The sequence below is a fragment of the Pleurodeles waltl genome, chromosome 11 (genome assembly GCF_031143425.1).
Source record: "Pleurodeles waltl isolate 20211129_DDA chromosome 11, aPleWal1.hap1.20221129, whole genome shotgun sequence".
NCBI classification, from domain to species: domain Eukaryota; kingdom Metazoa; phylum Chordata; class Amphibia; order Caudata; family Salamandridae; genus Pleurodeles; species Pleurodeles waltl.
Window position 1 is genome coordinate 543,970,443 of NC_090450.1, and position 23,891 is coordinate 543,994,333.

Here is a 23,891-nt window from a genome sequence, read left to right on the forward strand (position 1 = left end):
CACCAAATTCAATTTCTTCTTGACTGGGACTTGCAATCAGTTGTTTTCTTTTTTAACAAAAAAGAGTAAAAATAACAACTGCATTTGATAAAACATCCACTTCCATTGTATGTGTTACTTGCCAGGTTTTTAAAGATACTAGAATTACTTTTTCAAAATGTACTTTGGCCAGGTGAAGCTGTAACTTAATAAAACCTAGAGGTGTGTGTAATGTAAGCAGCCAGCCTACGATCCGCACTTAACATTTTCAATTGCCAAATTAATTTTACATCACTGAAACACAGACTACACTTTTCTTGGGGGTTGTATGTCATAACATTAATAATATCAATCTGCACATATTTCGGCTCCACAGTATAGATTACCACTGAGTGGTTATGAGAGGCCCACCGATGGCGGGTGAGTTGAGAGCTATGTGAATGTATCCCGTTGGCTGTTGTAACAGTAATTTACCAGACGTTTTGAAAAAATGCCATGGGCGAAGGCCAACATTCTTTATGATCCGGCCTATATTCCGATCATTTGACCTTTCACCCTAAAGCACAGCTCTCGTCAATTATGGCATCCATGATGTTAAAATCCCACCTTGAGGAGGACAATGGGTAATACTCATGACCATCATATGATCCTCAAGACCACATTCCTAAACTTTCTCTGCTTAATTTTTCTTTCGTTCTTCCTCTTTACTTCCCTTCGAAATTGTAATATTTGTATTCCAGGGCCATAGCCTGGCTAAGTGTCAACTAAAACTTGAACATAAATTGCACAATCAATTGGACATCCACTCTGTCAGACCCTTTTCAGGGGGCCACAAGGCAGACTGGGAAACAAGCATGGTGGTTGAGGTTGTTTTCCACTAATGTGGCTGTGCATACTTGGCTCAGCACAGTCCTTTTGGCACTAGAGTTTAAGAGTAGCAAGGGAGAGCAGTCAAAGGCTTCTGAGGGAGATCAGTGTGACGTGCCAGAACTTAGAACTTCATAATCAACCAACAGACACAATAAAGTATTGTCAAGCCCCATGCTAGTCTTTTGAGTTAAAAAAAAGTACTTTAGTCACACAGCATTACTCAGTACTACAGAGCACAATTAGGGAAATGCAATACACAGTTAAAATCCTATTTGAGTCTAGGCACTACACCCAGCCCATGCTAACAGGGTTCTACAGCATTTCTGATCACTGGCATCTAATCAGGAACAAGATGCTGGTGAGGTACGGGTGCCGTCACTCAAGCAACCTCAATGAATATGCACACAAACAGGTCAGTTTTTCCTTTAGCGAGCTAGTTCCATAGAAAAAGACTTGCAGTTTTTGCAGCAGACATTTTCCTGCATCTCAGTCTATCACAACGTCTCCACCACTGGCACGCAGACCCAACAAAATGCCTTCTAAGCCTGCTGAATGGGGAACATGATATAGAAAAACAACACTATTGCGAACCTCCTACAGTTAACACCAGCACTAATAACACACCTGCTACAAGTTCAAAATAAAAATATACTGCTTGCTCTTCTACAAAACAAAGTAACACCACCACCAAAACACAATGTCTAAACTGCCTACTACTAAATGCATGATCACTCTCTAAAAACAAGCACAACAACTATGACCTACTCACTAACACACAACCTGACTTACTCTACATAACTGAATAATAGTTAGGAGATGACATGGCCCCAGTGTTGCATGAAGCTGTTCCTCCAGGCTAGCAAACTATCACACAAAACCGTATAGGCATAAGAGGAGGTAGGCTACCTGTTATATTCAAGCAAACAATAAATCTCAGCAAAATGGGCAGCATTTCTATACAAGATTGTGAGGCCCTAATTACCATATGCAACCGTACACCAACTTCCTCCTGTAACTTCCTCCTCCTTTACAGACCACCACCTGCAAATAAAGAATTTTATGGAATTCTCACCAAATTCTTGTAAACCTAAATGCACGGAAGGAACTCATCACATTACTCAAGAATTCACAGACAAACTGGCAAATCATTACACAACCAAGGCAGACACATTGGACTCCTATTTAAAACAAAGGAAAACCACCAGCACCAACCCATTTCCAAAAATCCCCTCCAAAAGTAAGCCAACCCAGACTCTGCATTCCTCTGAACAAATATCACAAAGTGAATTTATGGATCTGGTCAAAGCAAGCAGGCCTTCCAGCTGCCCTTCTGACCCTTGTCCACCACACATTTTCAAGAACATTCTTTTGTCATACCAGTAAGAAGAATCATCAATAATTCTTTAACAACAGGAACCTTTCCAGAAGACCTAAAAAAGACATACATACACTGTTGGAGGTGGCTCGGTCCGGTTGGCTAAAGCGTATGCTCAGCCAGACAGACCGTGCCACTCCTGTCTGGAGTTGTCAAGTACACCTCTAGGTAACCTGACTCACCCTTTTTTGGCTTAGCAGGGAGCACTCAGGCTCATCTCAGAGGCAATATGTAAAGCAACAGTACAGCATGTTCCCACAACACCCCAGCAGAACAAACCCAAAAAGCGACTTTGCACGGGTTGTATGCACAGAACAATTGTATTCAACACGCACACACGATTAATGCAGTTTGATTAAATGTGATCTTAGCATAAATGTCAATGAGTACACAACACACAATAATAGTCAATGTAATGGCGTGAATCTCAATGTACTATGCAACACACGATAATAGGCCCAACCACCTTAAACATTCATCACTGTCTATTCATTTGAGGAAATCACACATTCCCTCCCCGCACCCGCATAAGGTGCCCACCTGCTGTCAGCACAAGGCCCACCCTCATGTTACCCACAATCAGTGTAATACATTCAATCTAGGGTGTGCCCCAGGGCTGATAGTAGCAGCAAAATGTATATCACAGTATGACCACACTCACACCTAAACCGACGGCCTAAGCTGCATTAGTAAAATGTGATGCCAACCTTATGAATTCCCTGGCAGAAACCAAGAACCCTTCAGTGGAGAAGTGTGGCACAATAGTTAGAGCGGCAGACCCTGATGCAGAGATCTGGCCTGGGACCAGGGTTCAATTCCCACCTCGGCTGGTCTTGGGCTCAATTCCCTTGGACCAGATAATTCTCGCCTTGGTGCCTAATCTAATTAATGGGTCCCACTCTGTAACTCTGGGCAATAGCTTGCTTAATCTCCACAATGGCCCTGACAGCGCTTGGATGCCTGGCTTCACCCTGGGGGTTGCCCAGGAGTGGGTGCCTCACAGAGAAAAGCCAGGAGGGGTTCCACAGCAGTATGCGTATAGCGCCTTGAGACCCTAACAGGTGAGTAGTGTGCTATACAAGTGTGAAATTTACATTTACATCAACACCACAGTGCTGCCCCAGCACTCACTCGTTCTCACTCAAACTCACTCCCTCCAATCCACACTGCACATAAGCACAGGGCCAGGGTATCATTTGGCGCAAGAATGCACACACACACACTCGTACGCACCCGCTTCTGGCACCCAAATGTAATGCCCTAATAACTGGCAAGTGGATGTGAGTCCCAACCTGCCCTCCACTTGCCAACCAGCCTTCAGCTAACTTTGCCCCACCTCAACCCCAAAGATTATAGTGACTTTCCCTTGGGCATCCAGCCACTCACGGATAAGTCACAACTTTCCAGGTGTCAGAGTCAAGGTGGGGGACCAGAAAGACAACAGCCAGTAAACAATTAAGGAGAAGGCGTTCAGGCTCCAAATAAGAGGTTCACTCAGAGATCTGCCAAACACACAGGACAGATACTGGGGCCAACCTTTAGACTCAGAGGTGTCCAGCCCCGCCAGACAATCCAATGTTACCAAAAGTAACCAAAGTCAGCACTTCCGGAATGGTGAGGCACTGTCGGAGCATGTTAACTCGATCTGCCTTTGACACTTCATGTTGTACACAACAAATGTAATGTAAAATGTAAATTAGCACTTGTATAGCGCACTACTCACCCGTTAGGGTCTCAAGGCGCTGTACTCATACCGCTATGGAACCCCTCCTGGCTTTTCCCTGTGAGGCGCCCACTCCTGAGCACCCCCAGGGTGAAGCCAGGCATCCAAGCGCTGTTGGGGCCGTTGTGAAGATTAAGCAAGCTATTGCCCAGAGTTGCAGAGTGGGACCCATGAATTAGATTAGGCACCGAGGCGAGAATTATCTGGTCAAGGGGAATTGAGCCCAAGACCTGCCAAAGCGGGACTTGAACCCTGGTCTTGAGCCAGAGCTCTGCTTCAGGGTCTGCCTCTAACCATTGAGCCACACTTCTCCACAACAAGTTACCAGGTCCATGTCTCTGGGATGGAGACACCCTGTCTTGTGCCCGTGAACTTCCAGTGGACCAAAGACAAGTTTGATCCAACGTAGAAAGTGATGAGTGCCAACCCCCTTCAAAAACAGGCTACTGTCAGGGATCCGATGACTTGGGTTCCCGGACAGCACCAGGTTTCTATAACCAACTCCTAGCGACATAACCCATCGACAGGAGGCACTTGTTTTGGGGCATGATGACTTGAACAGCACCAGACCTTCCGGTTCCACTCAGGACTTGGTTCCCGTGCCCCTTTGGAATGGGGTACCCAGCCTAGTACTGTACTCTCCAGACGAACACACTAGACGTGAGCTTCATCTTGCAATATTAGGCCAAGTAAAGCACTCCTCAAGGTTTCAACCTATGAACAGGCACAGTACACAATGAGCATCCAGCCAAGGGTCACACAAGAGAAACGCTTCCCACTCTACCTCAACGAGCCCCCAGCAGGGTCCCCCAACATTGATTCGTTCACTTCACAAGTAGTATCGGGGTGCAGTGGTCCTCACCAGGAAGGGCCACACACCAGTAGCGCAAGCAGTACATTGCTACGCCGCACCTTGTGTGCCCAGTCTTCAGACTTAGTTCTCGGTCCACATGCACACCACTCCTGCCAGGGGAAGTCTGACATGATGTACACACAAACAGAGGGCACTGCTCTCCAGATACGGGGGCAAGCCAACCTGCCCTTGGAGAACCACTTGACGATGCCACTCTGCAGCAAGCAATCAGCCTCAAACCAGTCTCTAATCAGGAAGGGTGCGGGGATCCACCTCCTTGGACAGGTATCGTCCTGAGTGCCCAGATTCCTCCGGTCCTGCGTATCTGTCGGTGGTACTCTAATTTGCAGGTGTTGAGTATCTGTATTTATACTAGGTTGAAGGGTATTCCTTTGAACCAAATATGTCTCCCCAAACTGTCCTCTTTCACTGTTCTGGGGTCCTGGAATGTAGATCTTTATCTTCATGGGTGCCAGACTCTGGCTCTGGGAAGCCAAGTGTCACAAACTCTGCCCCATCTATCTAACAAAGCTCCAATTGGCAGGGATCTGTTGTTTTGGATGCCCACATTTTATAGCGGTCATCTTGGGAATGTGCAGATGTGCTCTTCTTCTGGGACCTATTGAATGAAGCCTCAACACCTAGAAATGCCCATTTCGTAGAAGTGCATTTCTTGGGCAGTGATGAGAAATCTACCATTACCAACAGCTCAGGTTTGTCACCCTGAGTCCAATGATATCAAACAGTATGAGGCTGCTCCCTGCAATCTAGTATTGCAACCAGACTTATTAAGCCTTGGCGTTCCATATTACTGTATGGGTAGAGCAGACCTCATGCACATTGCGAATACACATGGGTGTTCAGCGCTTCCAGGGTACCTATCCCTGGCGCATGCACCAACATGCGAAGGAATGTGACACTTCAGCTACAGCCACCACTACTGTACTCGTGCCCTCGGCTGGCCTCGGCTGGCCGGAACCCTTTCCTATCATGAAATACTCATGCGTAAATACACACACCATGGTCACTTTGGCCATGTGCAGATTCACATAGGAATCAACCCACCCAGTAGTAGACATAGATGCCCATGACGGAGAGGCCAACCCTCATCCATACCTGGCTTGGCCTAGGTACTCAAACCTGCATACGGATAGTGGTGGCAGTTTCTAAGTTGTATAATGGCGTGAACACTTTCCCTCTGCATTGGCAGAGGAAAAGTGCTCCAAGCTCCTTGACTCTTGGGTGGTATGGTGCCCAGATGAGGTTAGGCACCTTCTGGGCCACTGCGCCTCCACATCACATGGGGGTATCCTGGCGTGTAGGTATGCCAGTATGTGCCGGCTGTATCGGGCCCATACTTTACCCATCCCTCCAGGTCTAAGACACACTCCGGTCCCAACCACGGCTGAAACCGCACACTCTGGCCGGTGCAGCCTCCCCACTCAGATGCACCCATGCTTGCATCTCCATCCTGCCCACACAGAGGGCCAATGGTTGTGACCCACAGCTGTGTATCAGGGAACTGGCTTCCCACCTTGGGATCTGGCCAGCTTCTTTTCCATAGGGGCTCCCCCCCCCCCTTAGTGGTCTGCCCCTTTGGGATTTACCCACCCAGCTCCAAGCCAACCACTGATCCCTCTACTGGGTGACCTCCGGGGGTGGTGTAGAACCCGCTCAGGTCTTGTCTCCTTCAAAGGATCGCTATTATGAATGCAGGTGCCCGCAGGTCCCACAGGTCTACTCAATCAGCCCTTGGACATGGCCAACAGGTTTTCATCAAGAACTAAATCACCAAATACATTAAACCAGGGAATCTCCGCTCAAGATTGGCATCTTGCCTCAAAACCCCACCATACAAGAAAAAGATAATAGGTGGTACATCTTTCTCCGTTCAAGCGGCCAAACTATGGAATTCATTACCCCCCAAATATAAGATCCACGGATAACTATCTTATCTTCAGAAAACTACTTAAAATATACACATACTCTTTAGGCCTGCTTAACAAACATATATATTATTTACAGTTTATATATATATATATATATGTGTATATATATATATATATATATATATATATATATATATATATGCTTCTATGCTTAACATGTTCATAGGCTAGATGCTTTTGAGTCTCTGTTTTCTTTATCTATCACATTATGTCAATATTATCTTTATTCATCTACAAACATTTCAATATTGAGGAAAATATAAAAATAATGTTATAAAAAAAGTACACAAATAAATTAACTTCAAATACTGCAACACTCAAAAGTCTGTGTTTATATGATACAATTTTAAATCTCAATATATTATCTTCCTTATACATATATTTCCTTTCTATGCAATCATGTATCTATATTTTATTACTTTAGTCTGACTGTATAAGAGAAAAAAAACAGTAAAAAAAAGTCACTCTCTCTAACGCACTACTCGGTCTCACCCTATACTTCTATCAATCTATCCTCCACCTCCCCTCTCTGACACATACCATACCTCATTCTACTACTATTCCTAGACTATTCTCTCCTCTATCCCTCCTGGCTCACCCCAAACCTCAGTTTACTACTATGATCTCCCTAATTCATTTCTACAGACTTTTCACTTCTCCATCCCTCCTTTCACTAATCCCAACCCTTATTTTACTACTATGATCTCACAATTAGCACTTTCTGGATTCTTTCCTCTTCTATCCCTTCATTATCCTATTCAATCCAGCTAACAGACTCACATGTCCACCGCTCAAATTAACTCATGTTTCCCTATACAAATACTAGTACTATACTCATATTTCCCTATACTAATCCACTACTAATTTGTTTGGGTTCCGGAGTAGCGTGCTAATCGCCGAAAAGCGCTTCAATGCCTTGTCAGGGGTAGAAAACGTTACACAAATACATTTACTTAGACATTCTCTAGAGCTCAGAAGTTCCCTGCTTTCAGAAGTTAGAGTCCTAGTGGTGGCAGAACTTATGTATTCAGTGGTCTCATTCCAGTGACAATTTTGGAGCTGTCAGGGCTGTGACTTAATCAAAACCTGGAGACGTCAGGGATCTTGACTTTGCAAATGTCACGGCAGTTGCAGTATCCAGGTTAATCAGGGTACACACCTTTGCAGTACAGATGTACTCTGGCAAACTGCCAGTATCACTCAGGGGTAGCTTTTTTGTGAAAAGCATAATGAGGTTCACAAGGAGCACCATAGGAAAGTACCCGCATTTTGGCATGGTTACCCCCACATTTTGCCTGCTATCAGTGTGATTAGACTGTATTTACTAGGATCCTGCTAATCAGGACCCCAGTGATTGTGTTCCCTCCTTCCAAATTTGGTTACCTAGAACCTTTGTGCACTCCACAATTGGCATACTGGTGTCCACTTATAAGTCCTTCGTATATGGTACTTAGGTCCCCAGGGCATTGGGACACCACAGGTCCCCCATGGGTTGCAGCATGTTCTATGCAACCCACGGAAGCCTTGGAGAGGGCCTGCAAATTACAGAGGGTCCCTCAGAGGCAGTGGGCAGCAATCTTGTGGCTCTATTTCTCTGACAAAGGCAGAGACAAACTCCTCACTATCAGGGAAGAAGATGCAATAATTACCAGGCATTAAATAATGGGTTTGAGCTAACCACAGTAAAATACAGGACCAAGTTCAGGGAGACTAAAAAGGAGTCCTCCCAGGATTGGGCAGATGTTGTGGATTGCTCCTTTAAAGCTCTGGAAGGCTGGTTGCATGGAAGCAAAGTAAGTGATTATCAGGGCGTATACCATCTTATTTTCAGAGAGCACATTCTTAACAATTGCATTTCTGATCAACTGCATCAGTACCCCTCTTGGGGAGATCTGACATCTCCACAAGAATTGGGAAAGAAGGCAGACAAGTGGGTCTGCAGCAGGGTGGGTAGGAAAGCTCCCACAGGGGGTGACCACAAGAAGAAGGATTCTGTCACGAATCTGGACAAGGGTGGGGATGAACACAAAGAAAAAGAGTCTTCATCAGGCCCACAAAACTCTTCTGGGGGTGGGCCTAAGTCCTCTTCCTCTGCCCACAAGAAACCTTGGTGCTACATATGTAGACAGAAAGGACATAGGGCAGGTGACAGCACCTGTCCTAAAAAGAGCACCAAGCCTCCTTCCACTACTACTACCACTTCTACCCCTAGTGACCCTAGCAGTAGCAACAACAGTGGTAGCAGTAGCCTGTCCATAAGTGTAGCTAGGATCACTTTGGGGACTGTAGTGGGCTCTGGGTTAGTCAGGGAGAGCACTGAGGCTGTTCTGGTCTCTGATGGGGCATTGGCCTTGCCACCCTAGCTGCTTGTCCCCTTAATATGGATAAGTACAGGTAGCACCCCTTAATAAATTGTGTTGAGGCTGAGGCCTACAGGGACACAGGTGCCAGTGTCACAATGGTGACTAAAAAACTGCTATCACCTGAACAACACCTACTTGGTCACACTGCAAAGTAACTGATGCTCATAACAATACTCTGTACCACCCCATTGCAGTTGTTGACATTAGAGTGTCTGTTAGGTAATGACGTGGAGACTTCAGCTTGTGCTGTGGTGGAGTTGGAATCCCATGCAGCAATGCTGGCATCCCTGGGCATATTTTCGCCCTGACCAGAGCACAGGCTAGAAAAGCAAAGGGAGTGAGGAACACTGGAGCCTGGAACAATGGCCCAGGAGGCTCCTAAAAGTAGAGGCAGGCAAGGTAAAACGTTACCCCCTGTTCAAACTTCCAGTGAGGATCCCACTCCTGAGGGAGAGGAACCTACTCCTTGGGTGGAACCCACACCAGAAGAGCTTAAAGCTGAAACAGGTGAGCTCTTAGGTGCAGGGGGAACCAGAGAGGAACATAGTTTGGAACAGCAATCCTGTCCTACTCTGGAAAGTTTGAGGCAGCAAGCTGCAGCTCAGGAAGCAGGGGATGTCAGTGGACCCCACATGGTCTAATGAGACAACAGCCTCCTTTATTATGAGACCAGGGACCCCAAACCTGGTCCCACCTGGAGGTTGGTCATTCCTCTGAAGTTTAGGGTGTTCCTGTTAACTTTAGCCCATGACATTCCCCTTGCAGGCCATTTGGGGCAAACCAAGACTTGGGACAGACTTGTCCCTCACTTTCACTGGCCCCACATTTCTGAAGACACAAAGGAGTTTTATCACTCCTGTGTGACCTCTCAAGTGGCAAGGCAGGTGGCACTCCAAAGGCCCCCTTAATCCCATTACCAGTGGTCAAGGTATGCTTTGAGAGGGTTGGGGTGGATATTGTCGGCCTTTAGTAACAGGTTTACACTGGTGGTGGTGGACCATGTCACCAGGTACCCAGAAGCCATTCCTTTTAGGACCACTACAGTCCCTGCAGTGGCCAAAGCCCTCCTGAAAATCTTTTCTAGGGTGGGTTTTCCTAAAGAGGTGGTATCAGACAGAGATGCAAACTTGGGGTCTGCATACCTGAAAGCCATGTGGAAGGAATGTGGGGTGAAATACAAATTCACCACTCCTTATCATCCACAAACAAATGGGTTAGTTGAGAGATTCAACAAAACCCTCAAAGATATCATCATGGGACTCTCAGAAAAACTCAAAAGAAGGTGGGATTTCCCATTGTCCTGCCTCCTCTTCGCCTACAGGAAGGTTCCTCAAGAGAGAGTGTGCTACAGCCCATTTGAACTTTTGTTTGGACACCCTGTTAGGGGGTCCACTTGCCCTTATGAAGGAAGGCTGGAAGCAACCTCTCAAGCCTCCCAAACAGGACATTGTGGATTATGCATTGGGCCTAAGATCCAGAATGGCTGAATACATGAAGAGGGAATCCAGCAATCTTCAGGCTTGCCAAGAACTGCAGAAGCAGTGGCATGGCCAGAGGGCTGTACTGACTGTTTACCAGCTAGAACAGAAAGTGGGTTGGGTCCTGGAGCCTGTGACTCCCAGGGCACTCTGGGATAAAGGAGTGATCCCCACACTATTGTGGAGAGAAAAGGTGAGGTCACCTACCTAGTCGACCTAGGCACTCTCAGAAGCCCCCACAGGGTACTTCATGTGAATCGCCTAAAACCTTATTATGACAGGGCTAACATGAATTTACTCATTGCCACTGATGAAGGTCAGGAAGAAGAGATTGACCCTCTCCCTGACCTCTTCTCCCACAATACAGTGGATGGTTCAGTAGAGGGAGTTATTCTTGCTGACTGCCTCTCTGACAAACAAAAGGATTGCAAACCTCTCCTGGGTCAGTTCTTGGAACTGTTCTTCTGGACCCCTGGTCACACCACATGGTGTGAACACACCATTGACAAAGGTGACAGCCTGCCTGTCAAAAGTAAAATATACAGGCAGCCTGACCACATCAGGGAGTGCATCAAAGAAGAAGTGCAAACGATGCTTGACCTAGGAGTTATTGAGCCTTCAGACAGCCCTTGGGCTCGTCCTGTAGTCCCGGTACCAAAACCGCATTCTCAAAATGGCAAAAAAGAGATGAGGTTCTGTGTGACTACAGAGGCCTCAATACAGTAACAGAAACAGATGCTCATCCAATCCCTAGGGCAGATGAGCCGATAGATACTCTGGCTGCTGCCAAATATCTTAGCACCTTTGATTTGACTGCTGGCACATCAGATCAAATTATCTGAGGATGCCAAACCCAAAACAGCATTCTCCAATCCTAGTGGGCACTATCACTTTACAGTGATGCCTTTGGATTGAAGAATGCCACTGCCATATTTCAAAGATTGGTGAACAAAGTTCTTCAAGGCCTGGAAAGCTTCAGTGCAGCTTGTTTTGACAACATAGCTGTCTTTGGCTCCACCTGGGAGGATCACCTGGTCTACCTTGGAAATGTACTGGAGGATCTCCAAAAAGCAGGCCTCACTTTCAAGGCATCAAAATGCCAGATAAGGCAGGGCAAAGTGGTTTATCTGGGCCACCTGGTAGGTGGAGGCCAGATCCAGCAACTCCAGGGCAAAATGCAGACCATCCTGGATTGGACTGCCCCTACAAGTCAAACCCACGTCAGAGCCTTCTTAGGCCTCACTGGGTACTATAGGAGGTTCATTAAGAACTATGGCTCCGTTGTAGCCCCCTTAAATGACCTCACATCCAAAAGGATGTCCAAGAACAATTTATGGACAACTAGCTGCCAAAAAACTTTTGATGACCTAAAACAGTCCATCTGTTCTGCTCCTATTTTAGGAAGTCCTGACTACTCCAAGCAGTTAATTGTACAAACAATGCTTCTGAAATAGGGATCGGGGCAGTACTCTCTCAACTAAATGATGAGGGCCAGGATCAACCTGTAGCTTTCATAAGCAGAAGGTTGACCCCCAGAGAAAAGTGTTGGTCAGCCATTGAGAGGGCGGTCTTTGCTGTGGTCTGGGCCTTGAAGAAGCTGAGGCCATACTTGTTTGGCACTCACTTCTTTGTTCAGACAGACCACAAGTCCCTCCTATGGCTTAAGCAGATGAAAGCCGAAAATCCCAAATTGTTGAGTTGGTCCATTTCCATACAGGGAATGGACTATACATTGGTACATAGATCTGGAGTAACCACACTAATGCAGATAGATGGATTCTCCAGATATTTCCACTCAGACAATGAAGACACAACTGGGCAAGGTTAGTCTTATTGTTCTTCATTTGGGTGGGGGTGGGGTGGGTTTGTGGGAAAGTACCCTCTTTTGGCATGGATGTCCCCACTTTTTGCCTGCTATCAGTGTGCTTAGACTGTCTTACCTGGGATCCTGCTAACCAGGATCCCAGTGATTGTGCTCTCTCCCTCCAAATTTGGTTACCTAGGACCTCTGTGCACTCCACAATTGGAATACCTGTGTCCCCTTATACAGTTGTATTATGCCACCCATGGGTGTCCATGCAACATGTCTCTGCAGGCCTGCCATTGCAGCCTGCGTGAAAAGCTGCATGCACCCTTTCACCACAGGTCACTACACCAGGTCACTGTAAGTCACCCCTATGGTAGGCCCTTCCAGCCCAAAGGGCAGGGTGCAGGTCCCTGTGTGTGAGGGCACCCCTGCATGAGCAAAGGTGCCCCTACGAATGCCAGTTCCATTGAACTGGACTTCATAGTGCAAGCAAGTTAGTTTACCCGTGTACTGGACACAGGTCATTAGCTGTGTCCAGCTACATAATGGTAACTCTGGACCTGAGCATGTTTGGTATCAAACATGTCAGAATCATACCCCAGTACTGATGCCATTATTGGTTGAATGATTCCATGCACTCTGGGGACTCCATAAATGAGCCACAAGTATTGCTCCTAACACGCTTCCAGGGTTTTCCAGGCAGCCTGCTCTGCTGCAGCCCTTCAGACATGTGTCTGCCCTCCTGCTGCTTGACCAGCTTAGGCAGGGGAAGGAGGAACAAAGATTTCTAGGGGGGAGGGAAGCAACATCCTCTCCCTTGGAAATAGATGTAACAAGGCTTAGGAGTGATAGCCTTCCCAAACCACTGGTTTGCTTTGAAGGGCACATTTGGTGCCCTCCTTGCATAAACCAGTTTGCACCAGTCCAGGGACCCCAGTACCCAGCTTCACAATACACAGTGTTCTACTATCATACATGTGCTACCCCCCGCCCCACACACACACACACTCACACACTCAATATGTACAAGGGATGCCGGCTCCAGGTAGCATCATAGCTAAACTTTGCAAAAGTGCAGTCAGTAGACCACACACACTTACACAGGAAAAATGACTAGTCACACTAGTGATGCTAAAAGCAGAGCACACTACCACCACCTTTTGATGTGACATCCCCAGGGTATTGACCATAGTTCTCTGCCTAGTATGAGGGCACCTCCGTGACACCCTACTCTACAAACTACCTGGCCCCTGCCCAGCCTTCGTCAACGCCATTGGAGACATTGCTAACCCACATGCCCTGGCATTCACTTAAATTTCCACCTCGAGGACTGCAACAACTGAAACACCACTTCCCTACTCACAATCTCGCCACCCACTGCCTCAAGCAACTGACCACCGCACCAACGCACATTGCAGGACACACACTAGACCCCATTTTTACCTCAAGCAACCAGATCACCTTCAACAATACCTTCACTCCGAACTGCACCAACCATCACTGCATACACTCCTCTATCACGGCGCCCAACAGCCTCCTCTGCGTCCCCAGGGCCCCCCACAGGAAATGGAACAGAATCACCGACGAGCAACTCATCACGACCCTCGCCAAATCACCCCTGATCCCCACCGACGATGCCAACACCACAGCATGCAACCTCAACTCCTGGATCACCGAATGTGCCCACTCCTTAGCCCCCCTCCAATCAACTTCAGTCAAGCATGTCCCAAAAAGCCAGCTGGTTCACCGCCAAACTCCATAAATCCAAAATGCACCTGCAGGCACCTAGAGAAGAAATGGAGAAACAGCAAAACCAGCAAACACCTCGCCTCTTTCAGAGCCGCCATTTCCTCCCATCACCAGCGCATCAAGAATGCAAAAAAAACGCACTCTGTGAACGCATCAACACCTCCCTGCACAACACGAGAGAACTCTTCACGATAATCAACAAATTCACCAATCCTCCCTCCGAAGCCACCAACATTCCCCCATCGCAAGACCTCTGCGACAAACTGGCTACTTTCTTCCACCGCAAGATTAGGGACATATATGACAACTGCCTCCTGCAGCACCTACCCAGCATCAGAACCCATGACTGACCCAGCCCCCCAGAACCCACCCAAACCATCCACAGCTGGTCCACGCTCCCCACAGAAGAGACTGAAATCATCATGAACAGCATTCACTCCGGAGCTCCAACAGACCCCTGTCCTCACCACATCTACAACAGAGCCAGTGCATCCATCGCCCCTAAAATCCACAAGACGCTGAACTGCTCCATCACAACAGCCACCTTCCCCGAATATTGGAAACATGCCAGAATCTGCCTCCTCCTGAAGAAACCCACAGCCGACCTCACAGGGCTCATGAAATTCCGACCATCTCGCTGCTACCCTAACCAGCTAAAGTCCTGGAAAAAGCCATAAACTTGCAACTGCGACAGTTCCTCAAGGACAACTCTCTGGATACCTCTCAGTCTGGATTCTGCAGCAACCACAGCATGGAGATAGCTCTTGTTGCAGCCACCAATGACATTCACACACTCCTTGACCATGGACACACCGCAGCACTCATACTCCTCAACCTCTCAGCAGCCTTCGAAGTGGTCTTCCACAGCACCTTATGCACCAGACTCCACGACGCAGGAATCCACAGAAAAGCCTTGCAATGTATCCACCCCTTCCTCACAGGAAGAACACAGAGAGTCAGGCTCACACTCTTCTTATCCAAACCAACAGAATTCAGCTGCGGAGTCCCTCAGGAATCCTCTCTGAGCCCAACACTCTTCAAAATATACATGGCCCCGCTGGCAGCCATCGTCAGAGACCACGAAATAACATTGTGTCATACGCCGATGACAAAACTCATCATATCCCTCACTGAAGACCCGGACAAAGCTAAGAGGAACTTTCACACCGGAATGAAAGCCGTTGCCGTCTGGTTGAGGTAGAGCTACCTCAAGGTCAATTCGGGCACGACCGAGCTCATCATCTTCGGAAACTCCACCTCAGCATGGGACAACTCCTGGTTGCCTACATCGCTCAGCGCACCACCTGCTCCGAATGACCATGCCTGCAACCTAGGAATCATCCTTGACTCCTCCCTATCAATGACCCAACAGGTAAACGCAGTCACCTCTTCCTGCTGGCACAGCCTCCGCCAACCATGCAAAATCTTCAAATGGAGCCCGGTCAACTGCCGCAAAGCAATCACCCACGCGCTAGTCTCTAGCAAGCTCGACTATGGCAACGCACTCTACGCCAGCACCACAACAAAGAATATCAGGAAACTACAACTCATCCAAAATGCCGCTGCAAGACTCGTTGTGAACCTCCCCCTCCAAGAAGACATCTCCTAAAACCTGAAGACTACTCACCCACACCTACAAGGCCCTGCACAACATCGGACCGGCCTACCTGAAAAACTGCATCTCCTTCCATAACCCCGCCAGACCCCTCCGCTCCACCCAGCAGACGCTAGCTACCATCCCACGAATCTGAAAAACCACCACCAGAGGAAGATCTTTCACATACCTCACAGCCAAGAGCTGGCACAACCAGCCCTCGCACCTCTGACAAAGCATCACCATCTTCAGGAACAGCCTCAAAGCATGACTCCGCGAATGAGGCCCAGATCCATCACCAGCGCCTTGAGACCCTCATGGGTGAGTAGTTGCGCCTTACAAAACTGACTGAAAACTGATCGAGGGCATACTCGATACACCCCTCCAAGTCACATAAAAGGTCTTTGACTTCATATTGTCAGAATCAAGCCTAGGCATCTCTGTACTCTCTAAATTAGCATTGCATCAATGCCAAAATAACAGTAAGTATTACAGTTTCACTTGCAACCAGGCACTTATGGTAGGGGTACGTGCACCATACACATAAACCACAACATAGATCTTCCTATATTAAATTCATTTAACTTTCAAACTAACTCAAAATATTTAAAAAATGAATACTCCACAAATTATCTACTAACTACACAAAAATAAACACCATTAAATAAGCACGTTCAAACAGTAGTTCCACTAGGTTGATTAATTAGCTTCCCAGACCTGTATGAAAAGATGCAGCAATAAAGTGATGTGAAGCTAAAATCACTGTGGTTAGCACTATACAAATGTGAACAACATAACATACAACCTCAATGTTATTTTGAAAAATAATATGGGGAAAGCCCTTACACAGGAACACATGGCAGGAAAAGACACATTCCTCATTGAAATTCTTTACTCCCATAGAGGCTACTTCAGGAAGTTGGGGGAGGTGTATCGGAAAGATATATTGTTGAATTTTATACTGCTGTTGCAGCCACTGATTTGGCCATGAAATGCTCTTAACTTATATTGGGTGCATTTACGTTTGTTTTTATGAAAAGGTTTTGGTTGATGAGGTCTATGAGTGCGAGATGTTGTTTGTTTGTTCTAGGCTATATTCTAATTGTATTGTTCTTGGAGGAAGCATGTTGATAGGATGAGTATTCCCAGTATATCATGTTGATAGCAGTTAGGAGGCCAATGATTTTATGGTTGCAATCTTTACAGATGATCTATACTTGTGTGCAGAGGTGCCAAGCAGAAAGGATGTAGTGTGAAGGCCAGAGCTGCCAACTATGCTTAAGGCGAACCAGGTTTGAGTCCCAGCATCAGTTTACCATTCTGTGACTGTGAGCAAATTACTTTGGTGGTCATTATGAAATTGGCGGTGTACTGACTGCCACTGTTAAAGTGACGGTAATACCGACAACAGCCTGGCAGTAGTTACCGGCAAGTTATGACCATGGTGGTGATACCTCCCATAGACAGCCAATGTATCACACCAACTGCCAGGGCGCTAACACCACTGACCACGACGTTAGCCACCTACAGCCAGGTGGAACTTGAGGTACCTCCCACCATATTATGACATAGTAAACCGCCAGGATTTCCGGGGCGGTACGAACACCATAAAAAGCCTGGAGGAAACACAGTACAGAAAACGAAAGACTCACCATCAGGGACACAGAGGACTCCGCGGCCACCATGGAACAGGAACTCCAAGTCTTCCTGATGCTCTACCACACCAAGGCCGTCCTGGAGCACCAACGCCGATGAAGACGACGACAGTGAGTTCCGCCGCCTAGCACACGAGGGAGGGAGGAAAAGAAGAGTGACACACACATGCACAACACACACCATACACAAACAGCGAACCTGCTGCATAGTAAAACGACTGTCACAGGACCCACGAGCAAATAATGCAAGGACAACAATTCTGAAGTACGAACACTGTAATTTTCTGCCAACAGCTACCATAATGAATCTTGAAATCAAAATGCAGACGTAAATGTACAGATAGGGCCAATGGCCAGTCCAAAGTACCAAAGGCCACATGGCCACAGGGCATAGTCCAAGCCCCAACTTGACTCCTGACAACATCCGGACTCCACTGTTCAATGGCATCAGTTTGGAAATGGGCAGGCACCTCAAGGGAAAGGGGGAGTGGGGGGCACCTCAGCTAGAGTTGGTTTCATGCCCACTGATTCTTGCCCAACATTCTCTGGAGGGGAGTGAAAGGCCAGTCTCGGGAGTGGGTATCATGCCCACTGGTTCTGGAGGGGGCTCCTTGCCCAACAGTCTCTGGAGGGGGGAGAAAGGCCACAGCCTCTGGAGGGTGGGCTTCATGCCTTCAGATGGTGGAGGGGGATCCTTGCCCTCAGATGGTGGAGGGGGGCTCCTTGGGTTCCTTTGCTGGTGGAGGGGGCTCCTTGCCCTCCGATGGTGGAGGGGGCTCCTTGCACTCAGATGGTGGAGGGGGCTCCTTGACCTCAGATGGTGGAGGGTGCTCTTTGGGTTTATTTGCTGGTAGAGGGGGCTCCTTGCCCTCAGATGGTGGAGGGGGCTCCTTGCCCTCATCTGGTGGAGGGGGCTCCTTGGGTTCCTTTACTGGTGGAGGGGGCTCCTTGGGTTCCTTTGCTGGTGGAAGGGGCTCCTTGGGTTCCTTTGGTGGTGGAGGGGGCTCCTTGGGTTCCTTTGGTGGTGGAAGGGGCTCCTTGGGTTCCTTTGGTGGTGGAGGGGGATCCTTGGGTTCCCTCTTCTGACGGACCCCCTTGGCCTTTGTCATGTGACTTGTGTCCTTGCCTCCAGGTCTAGGAGGTGCCTCCACTGACCCCATCCTCTGTCCCTTAGGTTTCGCCACCATAGTCCTCCGTTTCTGAGGCAGAGGTGTGGACTTACTGGGAGTGGCTGCTGTCACACTCAGGGACCCCTTAGTGCCAGCAGCAGATTTCTTGGTGGGAGCAGTGGCAGACTGGTTGGCTGAGGTGCTGGGCTGGGTCGTTGGTACCCTGCACTTACAGGTAGGATGGGGGGAGGGGGAGAGAAGAGGTCAAGATGGGCAAGGAAAAGCTTCTTAAGGACGTTGGGGCGGGATGTGGGAGGAGGGATGGAAGTGGAGGTAGAGGTAGTGGTTGTAGGAGGTGTACGTTTGCTGGACTTGGGTGTAGGTGCATTGTCAGTGTGCGTGTGTGAGGTGGATAGCTGTTGGGTGTCTGAGTGTGAGCGTTTCTGTCTCTTGGGAGGGGAGGCAGACAGGGTGGGAGAGGACAAACAGGACGTGTGGATGGATGTTGTGGAGGTGTCTGCAAGTGAGGTGGGTGTGCTGCATGATGGGGTGATGGGGGTGGTGGCTGTTGATGCAGTGCATGCAGGTGTGAGTGTGGATGTGACTGTGAGGGAGGAGGGGAAGACAGTGGATGTTGTTGTGTGTGCAACTGTCTGTTGTTTGTGTGAGTACTGCTTGTGGCTTGATGTTTGCTGCCTGTGTTTTTCTGTGCTACTCTTGTGTGATGTTTTACGTGCATGCTTGTCTGTGTGTGTGTGCATGGAATGGGTTGGGGTTGAGGAGACTGGGACTGGGAAGTGGTAGTTGGAGGGGGGACGGTAGGACCAGGGACACTGGCTGCCATCAGAGAGGAGGCCAGAGCCTGAAACGATCTCTGTAGGGTCGCCAACCCACCGTGGATGCCCTCCAGGTAGGCATTGCATTGCTGCATCTGGGATGCCAGCCCCTGGATGGCATTCAAATAGCCTTCTCACTGAGAGCAGCAGGGCTCACCGGGGCAGGGCTTGAGGTGCCTGGGGTGAAGGAGATGCCCACCCTCCTGGGTGAACGGGCACGGGCAACTCGGTGAGGGGCTACTGGGAGGGGAGTGCTGGTACGGGTGGTGGTGGGCGTACCTGTAGCGGGGGTGGTTCTAGAGGTGTCTGGCACCACTAGGGAGCTCTCATCATAGGAGGATTCAGAGTCAGTGTTGTCCCTGCCATGGTGCTCCCATGCCCTCCGTCCCACTGGTCCCCTCGGCATCAATGGACTCTGCCTCCTTGGTCCCATGGGCTGCAGCTCCCTCACTCGCTGGTGCCCCTGCTTCTCCGCCAGATGATGCTAATTTACACATGACAGAAGAAAATAGGGGGGAGAGAGAAAGGGGACACTGGGTCAAATACAGCAGCAATACCACAGATGGCATACACATTACCATCACACACAGGGACCAAGATTGAGCACTATGCACCGCACTGCATTCCATTGGCTAGGTACCACAAGATGAGAGCCAACCACTGCCATCTGCACCCCTCCTGGGACCTACTAAGCCCTGTTTGACATGGAATGCCACCTAGCTAGCTAACATGATTTTGCTATTCACCCACTTACCCTGAGCTGGACCACGCAGCAATGTATGAGCTGGCATTAAGGGGCACCCACTGACTGAAACCCACCACCAGCCTACTATGCCAGGCAACAAAGATGGGTGTTACACACACTGCACACACACCCTTCTGGCTGCTGTGCTGCCCTCAAGCGCCCATCCGGCTCTGGGTAGGCCATCGTCAGTATGCGGGCCATCAGGGGGGTCAGTCTTTGGGAGGCCATCCCCAGATGAGCCTCTGCGGTCTTTCAGGCCCAGCATCTCAGGTCCTCCTACCATTTCCTGCAGTGGGTGCTCCACCTGCTATAGACCCCCAGGGTCCGCACATCTTTGGCGATGGCATGCCAAAATCCCTTCTTCTGATGGGCGCAGGCCTGCAGAGGAAACACAGACAGGAGGACAACATTAACCATACAATCCAGCCTGCCACACATATGGCCCACAAAAACCATTTCCCCTCATCAGGCACACACATCACCCATAGCCCTGCATGTACACTACCACCAGCAATACCCCCACCCAAATGACACACTGCCAGCTCACACACATCTTCATGCAACCTTGTCGCATGCATCGTCCCCATGGTGTACTCACCTGTTGGTCTGGAGGCCCATACAGCTGTCCATACAGGAGTAGGACCCAATCCACTAGGCGCTCCAACTCCTCTGAAGTGAAGACAGTTGCCCTTTCCCCTGTCACACGGGCCATGGCAGATTCCAGACACAGGTCACAGCAGCACACGCAGTGGGGGTGTTGTCCTGTGGAAAGTCAGGAATCAAGTGAGGTTTTAGTCAGAAAATGGCAGTCACATCCGCTGCAGTGTACACCATCACCACCGCCAGCGATCCTCATTGGACACATTGTACTCCACAGAGCCCCATTCTAGCCAATGGGGAATAGCACTGAGGTGCAAGACCGCCTTCTGCCATGACACCCAACGCCGGCGGAGTTACATCACTTCCACCTGTCCCTAAATATGGGACAGGCAGTCGCCATTTTATGGTGCAGGTCAACATTCTTAAATTGTAAACTGCGTCATTGCTGTCAATTGTACATACATTGCCATTTACATAGTCCAGTTACACACATGGTCAATGTACACTGAAGTGGTGGTTCCATTGTTCAGTTTGTCACTCCCTTCTCACTCTTGTGTCCCTTAGGTACCTACCACTGCGGAGGAATAGGAGGAGGAGGAGGCAAGCCCCCCTGTACAGACCCCTTGTGGACTTGGCTAGACTGGAGGACAGGCACATTATACTCACCTTTAGACTGGACAGGGCCACAATCACAGAGCTGTGTGCACAATTGGAGCCTGATCTGATATCTGATATCCATCAACCCACTGGGATTCCCCCTCTTGTGCAGGTGCTATCAGTGGTCCATTTCCTGGCAACTGACTCTTTCCAAGTGACAGTGGGATTGGCTCTAGGAATGTCACAGCCAATGTTCTCAATAGTGCTTGCAAGGGTTTTGGCTGCCCTGCTCAAACACACGTGCAGCTACATCGCTTTCCCCCAAGTGGATGATTTGGCCTATGTGAAGGCTGGTTTCTATGCAATGGAACATATTCCAAATGTTATTGGCGCCATTGATTGAACACATATAGATTTTGTGCCCCCCCCCTGGGCCAATGAACAGGTGTTCAGGAATCGGAAGAGTTTCCACTCACTCAGTGTGCAAATGGTGTGCCTGGCTGACCAGTACATCCCCCACGTCACTGCCAAGAACCTTGGGTCGGTGCACGACACCTTCGTCTTGAGGAATAGCAGCATCCCACATGTGATGGCACAACTACAGAGGCACAGGGTGTGGCTTATAGGTGAGCCTGAGTCCCCACCCAATGCATGTCAGTGTATGGCTTCAGGAGTCATCCCTCATGCCACTGTGTAAGGCTCATGTTTGTCCCTCACTTCTTGCAGGTGACTCTGGCTACCCAAACCTGTCCTGGCTCTTGCCCCTGTAAGGAATCCAAGGTCAGGGAATGAGAATAGGTATAATGAAGCTTATGGGTGAACCAGGAGAGTAATTGAAAGGACCTTCGGTCTCCTGAAGGCCAGGTTCAGATGCCTCCATCTGACAGGTGGATCCCTCTGCTACTCCCCTGAGAAGGTCTGTCAGATAGTTATTGTATGCTGCATGTTGCACAACCTGGCCATTGTCAGATAGTTGTTGTATGCTGCATGTTGCACAACCTGTGCCCTATCTGCAGGAGGAGAGGGTGAAAATGCTCCAGTGGCAGCAGTGGACCATGAGGACAGTGAGGATAAGGAGGCAGAGGATGAGGCTGTGGACAACAGGACATCAGTTATATGGCAGTACTTCCAATGACACACAGGTAAGACAGTGGAACTGACCATTCCTCAGATTATTTATTTTCTGTGTGGCTGTAGCATGATAGCGGTCACTTCCTTAGCATCCCAACTGACTGTCACTTATGCTTTCCCATTTTGCAGATGTTGGTGTGGTTACAACTGTGTACTGATGTGATGACTACAAACTGCTACAGGCCATTTTTTGGATGGAATCACAAAGGTCAGGACAATTGCACAAGATGAAACAGTTCAAAACCTTGCACATCTTTGTCAGATAAAGCACTATCACTCAAGTTGTGTTCAAGGGTGTTTATTGAAGTGAACAATTTAGAAGGAATAGTACAATGGAATGGGGTGATGTAGAGGTAAGTCCAGAATATTGGTCCAGTCTGTTTGGAGCACAGTTCCAGTGTCCAAGGGACCATAGGAAGGGGAGCAATGGCAGTTCAAAGTGGACAAGGTGACAGAGTGGAACACAAGAGGGTCATTCAGGAGGGTCTCATTTCCTGGTGGTGGTCTTGGCAAGTGTATCTGGTGTCTGTCTGGGTCACAGGAAACGTTTGCGGGGTGGTTGACCTTCTGTAGGGGGAGGGGTGCTAGTGGCCAGTGGGTCCTTTGGCAGGGCCTCTTGTCCACTGGCTGCAGCAGATGTGGAGGGCTATTCAGTTGACTGGCTAGTGGTAAGGGCCCGCTGGTGTGCTGTGTAGTCCCTCATTATGTTGGCCATATCACCCAGCACCCCTGCTATGGGGACCATGGTGGTGTTGTGGGCCTGCAATTCTTTCCTGATCTCCTGGTGGTGCTTCTCCTGCAGCTGCTGGTTCTCCTGCATGATGTCTATCGCCTAACCCATATTGTCCTGGGATTATTGGTAAGCCTGGGCAGTCAGTTCCCTGGGCCTGTCCTCAACAGGGCGCACAGCGTCCTCCGTGTGTCTCTTTCCCCCTGTGCCTGTGTCCCCTGAACGGTGTGCCCACTGCCACTGACCCTAGGACCCTGATTGTCTTGCCTGTGAGGTGTGGACTGGGGTCCCTGTACAGGTGGGCACACTTCAGATTGACGTGTCCTGTGGACAGAGGTGTGGGGACGGTGGGTTGCTGCTGTGGTGTTGGACACTGATGGAGGAGGCTCTGTGGTGGCCCGGTGTAGCTGGGGTATCCTACTGACCAGTAGTCCCTGATGGGCAAGGGAGTTCATCCAGATCCAGTAGTCCAGAGTTGCTGTGATCACTGGGGGCATCTTCTGGTGGGGGACTGGGTAGCCGTGGCACCTCCTTGCTGCTGGGATTGGCTGGGGCACCTGTGGGGATGTAAGTGATGTATTATGCTACATGTCTGTGACATATTCCACATCCCTAGTTTCCCCTATATTTTTGAAGTTGCCCTGCCACCTTTGTTTGTGTATGGTGATGTACTGTGGGATTGTTAGTTCTCCATGCTGTGCATGCATTGGTGGTGGGTGTACATGCAGGGCTGGGAGGGATGTGCATG